Below are 6000 nucleotides of genomic sequence, written 5' to 3'. Positions count from 1 at the left end.
TTTGTCGCCTCATAGGTGCCTCTGTCAGCCTCTCCTCGGGGTTTCACCCTCAGACGAATGGTCAGGCCGAACGCGCTAACCAGACTATCGGTCGTCTGTTACGCACCCTCGCTTTTCGTAATCCCGCGTCCTGGGCAGAACAGCTACCTTGGGCAGAATATGCCTATAATTCCGCTCCCTCCTCGGCCACCGGTCTGTCGCCGTTTCAGGGCTGTTTGGGGTACCAACCTCCTCTGTTCTCCGCTACTGATACCGAGTCTAAGGTCCCTTCGGTTAAGGCGTTCATCCAACGTTGCAAACGAACTTGGAGAATGGTCAGATCCGCCCTTTGTAAATCTCGTTCTGTGACGCGTCGATCCGCTAATAAGCATCGCATCAAGAGTCCCCGTTATGTCCGCGGACAGAAGGTCTGGCTCTCTACTGCTAACCTTCCCCTTCAGTACCCTTCGCGTAAACTGGCTCCCAAATTCATTGGACCATTCCGCGTCATTAAGGTCCTTAGTCCGGTCTCGGTCAGACTCCGATTGCCAGCCAATCTCCGTCGGGTTCACCCAGTTTTTCATGTTTCTTGTTTGAAGCCCGTTATTCGCGCTCCACCTCGTCCTGTCTTGTCCCCGGTCCGGGTTGAGGGTTCGCCCGTCTACCGAGTTCGCAGACTGCTAGATGTGCGCCCCAGGGGGAGGGGCTATCAGTTTCTTGTCGATTGGGAGGGGTACGGGCCCGAGGAGAGATGCTGGATCCCCTCCCGGGACGTCCTGGACCGCTCGCTTATTGACGATTTTTTCCGCTCCCGTCAGTCCTCTTCCTCAGGTGCGCCAGGGGGCGCACTTTGAGGAGGGGGTACTGTCATGATCCTGGTTCTGTCCTTATCTTTTTCTTTCCTTTGTCTCCCTCTGCTGGCTGTTTTACGTCTCACTACCTCCTCTCTCACACATTTACGCACACACTCATTAACGCATCACCTCATCTCGATCAGCTGGTTCTCATTCACATCCCTCTCTACACACCTGTTCTCAATCTTTCTCTTTTGTCTTCGCTATATCTAGCTCTCTCTTTCATGTCTGTGTTGTCGGATTATTGTTTGACTGTGATGCACGTCGATTGTTATTGCACTGAGAAGAAACTAAGTCCTGTCCTGTCCTGTCCTGTCGGGTCCTACTGTCAACTGTGCAACTGTTATCATCTGCTGTGAGTTACTTATTCTGTGCTGTACCCAGTGTTCTCCGTGGAGAATAGCAGAGGGTTCCACTGCTCACCTGCTTCCCAGTCCTCGCTGCCCAGGAGTGGCCATACCGACAGTATCCTCTGTTTCTACATTCAATGAGCTGATCTACAGCATCCTCTGTTTCTTCATATTCTGAGAAAAGCAACGATCTAAGTCTTTGTTTCATTGTCTGAAAAGTGACTTTCTGTTATCAGCCGATACGGCATTATCTTGTTTCAATTAAAGAGAACATTACCTGCTTTTCGCCTCTGGACCTCTCTGTTTCATCACACCCAACCTATATCACCAACCTTGTACAGCCATACTCAGTTCAAAGGTCACTGAGATCCTCAAACAAAGGGCTCCTGCTTGTGCTGAGATCACGGCTTAAACATAGACTGTAAAAAATATGGACAAAGCGTCTGTGACGTCACCCATAGACTTTCTGAAGAACGGTTTTGAAGCCGTTTATGGGGGGTATGGGCGGCGCCATCTTGGAAAATCTTGGGAAATCCTAACCCCACCCACCTTCTGACGCAGCGTGCGTCACTCAGCTCGCTTTGCTACTCCGGTTATCTCTGTGTATATTTTAGGCAACGAAATATGTTATAAAACACCATACTAACTCTTTTCGTTTTCATTTAAAGAAATCTTAAACATTATAGCCACACAAATGTGGTTCAGGCAACGCGTATTGATTATATTCACTGCACATAACGTTTGCCTATTTATAAAAAAAACTAAATATAAAACACAAACCTGCCTCTTTTCGTTTTAAATATAATATAAAAATATTACACATTTTAATATGGTCCAGGCAATATGTGCATTTGTACTAAACAACAGATTTTGCAGTAAACAACATTACAGATAATCTTCGTTGTATTAAAATTTAAAATGACAAAACTCAACCCAGTCTCTTTTTGTTAAATTTCAGTTTTATCAATATTAGCCATTATAAAAGTAAAAGGTACAAGAAGCTATACAAATAAAGCAAACAATTCAGTCAAACATACAAAGTCAGCGCTCTAGTCTAACCATACAACAGTAAAGTTAAATAGCTTATAAAGTTATGAAACTTCCCCACAGCCAAACCGATTGCCCAGGGAACAAATTATAGATTCACGAAACCAAAAATCGCCCATTAGATATAGACAAGACAAATTATATCTCATGTTTAACCACTACAGAGACGCCAGAGTCCGCGGCAAACGTCAGAACGACTAGCCGAGGAAAAGCTGTACCAGGCGGGGTACATGAGCGCCGAGCGCCCGGTCATCGCTGGATCTCACAACTGAATACAATTTTCATAAATCTTTAAATAAACCACAGATTTGAGCTTTAAACAACTACATTCTCGCCTGAAAAACTCTTAAAACTACATTTCATGATACAGAAACAGTAGTATTATATTTCAACTGTGTTAAAAAATGGCGCTTCTTATGTTGACATTCTCCTTGGTGCAGCCTAAGCTGTCAATCAAGCTGTCAATCAAAGTTAACCACGCCCTTATTTGTCATACATTTTATATCTAAATACGATCTAAACTAACGAGTTAGAAAAAAATTCACCCCCCTCACAGTTGTCAGGCACTCGGAAGCTATCGAAAAATACAATAAAAGTCCATGGGACCAACCTGTAAAAACATGAATTTATGCTGTGAAAACGGACATTTTAACATGGGGTCTATGGACATTTGCTCCCTTTTGGGACCTCCCTCTAGCGGATTTTCGATGTATTGCAGTTTTTCGCACTTCCGGGTAGGCTTCATTTTTCAGATTAGAATGTTGCCGCTTGGGCTTAAACAGAGGGGTGATAGAGCGTTTGCAGTTGCTGCCCCACGTTTGTTGAACCAGCTCCCCCAGGATATTAGATCTGCCCCCTCCATTGCTGCATTCAAATCCAGGTTAAAAACTATTTTTTATTCCATGGCCTTCCTTGTTCCCTAACCTGGCACTCTGTTTGTTTTCTGTATTTCTGTGTTGTGCGCCCTGATATTGAAGTTTTTCTTTTTATTCATGTCTTATATAATTATGATTATTGATTCTATTATTTTTATTACTTTTTTATTTTTTACTTGTCTTTTTAGTTATTCATTGTACAGCACTTTGGTCAGTTTTGCGCTGTGTGTAAATATGCTTTATAAATTAAAATTACTTACTTACTTACTAATCTTACAGAATCATCACCAACTATCGACTGTGGCATCTGTAACATCTGCCAATGAACATCAGCTGTTTTAAAGACCCAGCAGTAACATACTGAACCAAAAAACAAACGGTAGATCATTCACGCTTATTAAACTGAGATCTAGAGACTCCAGCTGTACGGCGGGACCTGATCTCAGGAGCACAGGTCAGGAGAGGACGCTTAGTGATCCGTGCAGTCAGGTGGAGAAAGACTGCGCTGGCCCAATTATTTCAGTGAACATGTTCCCTGATACACGTGCCCCAGAACTCAGACCTTCTACATTTCTGAAGGGTTCAGGAGCCGTGGGCAGTGGACCGTGGATGGACTCTGGGAAAGGTCACGGCAGCTGTAGGTTTTGTTTTATTTGTGTTTCCAGCACTGCAGCTGCAAACCCTTCACTGAGATGCTTTGCTTTCCCTCCCTGTGGATTTGGTCTAACACCTCATACTTTCCTCTGACCAAACAGAACCACACAACGTATCATTAAAAAGCTCGAAAGAGGCCAGAGAGGTTTGTCAGTCAATACCCTCACCAGCAAACCTGGCTTAAAATGGGTCTAATGGAACGTGCATTACGAATCAACTGTAATAGCATCAACACCAATTTAATTTGGCTGCGTCGCCCTTTTTCTTCCTTTAGTCAAATATCATTTTCAGAGGTTCTATAAACATTAAAAGTTTAAATGTCTGAGAGCTTAAAAGCTGTGAGTGTGAAAGATCTGATGAGCCAGAGTGCAGAAGTATATGTTTTTTAATGATGGTAAAGCTTTTCATTTTAAACTTCAGTCCACTTTCCTGAATGTGTGAATGTATTTGGTCTTGGCCCTCCCATCTCCCATCTGTTTATGTCTAGAGGTTGTTGGTTTTGGCTGGCCTGAGCAGTGAACCACACAAATAAACACTTTTTTTTTTTTTTTTTACTTTTCATGAGATATAATAGATATATATAGAGATATACAATCTTGTGAAATATGTTGGCCAGCATATATTTTAAGTCAAATTCTTCATTTGTATTTCATAGAAATATTTTTGTTTTGACCTGATGTTATTCTGCCTATATGGCAGTGTTGATCTCCACCAAATGAGCTGCTTGTTTTAGAAATTACCAGACATATTTACCATCTTTGATGCTATTTAAATATTATTTTCATCCTGCCATAAAGTGTAGACCATTTTGAAAGGGGTATAACTTCTAATCATTATGGTAAATGAAATACAAATAAAAGCAAATGCTGAAATAAAAGCAAAACCTGAAAAGAGGGTTTAAATTAACCCTTATTTGCAAATGCAAATAAATAAGAATGAGAAGAGATCTTTTTTTAATCAAATACAATCAATGCGAATAATGCAACAGGGGGAGAGTGATGAGATTTATTCTTTGGTTTTCTTTATTTTATCATCTTTAATTTATGGTCAGTATGCCATTGTTAGTCTGTAAACTGTTGCAATACTATCAAAAATGCATCAACCACATGGGCATTTTTTTGGATGATCTCAGAAACAACTGAAACATCTCTGTTAAGTCACATGACCCTTTTCCTAAATTGCCTGAAATTTCTAATGTGTTGAAGATTGTTGCGTGACTAACATGAAAGGTCTTCCCAAAAGTCTTCCTAAGAGACGTTGGGTTCAACATGATGATGTGTTTGGTGGATTTTGAGACTATGAACATGTCCATCCTAAGTTTAGGTGGTGTAATATTCAAGGAGAACATCTATTCCACATTGAAGCATGACTGCATAGCACTGGACCTATTATGGCAAAATGCAAAACGCAAAATATCGTATACCAACACCTTCAAATCAATTCACATTTCAGATAAAATGAACACTAGAGGCATTAAAACGTTTGCATTACAGCCAGCCCCCACAACATTTTCACAGATTCTGCAAGGGGTATGTGAACTTTTGAGCACAACTGTATATATAATAATTATACTATAGGAATTTCATTCATGGTATATTAATATATCCTGAGGATGTATATATGTTATAATAAAATATTGCCTATACATAATATATATATATATATATAATATGACAACACTACTTGGATATAGGGACATATATGTACATATATTACACTTACGTATGGGTCAACCAAACCTGCTTGACACATGAGAACCTCTTGCGGAAGCTCAAACGTGCTGCGTAACACACAAGAATGAACCTCATTGGTTCTTGCACGTCAAGTAAACATGTTTGAGCTTCCGTTGATTTACTGATGTGTAAGTTGATGAACGTTTATGTGAATAAAAGCCTAAATTCAATCTGTTCATCATATAAAGTGATCTTGCCTCTACAGAAAATTTTGGATTAAACCGATCGATTCATATGGATTCGTTATACAGTCTCTTTATGAACTTTTTGAAGCATCAAAGTTTAAGTTGCGTAGCTGTCTATGGAGGGACAGAAAGCTCTCAGATAAAAAAAGATCTGCATTTGTGTTCCCAAGATGAACAAAAGTCTTATGGGTTTGGAACGATATGAGGGTGTGTAATTAATGACAGAATCTTTGGGTGAATTAACCCCAAAATAGAAAAATAGTTAGTGGATGAATTGCATTCAAAAATGCCTTACATGCAGTTCTTTTTATTTATTTTTTACA

The sequence above is a fragment of the Rutilus rutilus genome, assembly GCF_951802725.1.
Source record: "Rutilus rutilus genome assembly, chromosome: 17".
NCBI lineage: Eukaryota > Metazoa > Chordata > Actinopteri > Cypriniformes > Leuciscidae > Rutilus > Rutilus rutilus.
The sequence above is the reverse complement of the archived record's forward strand: the minus strand, read 5'-3'. Positions refer to the sequence as shown.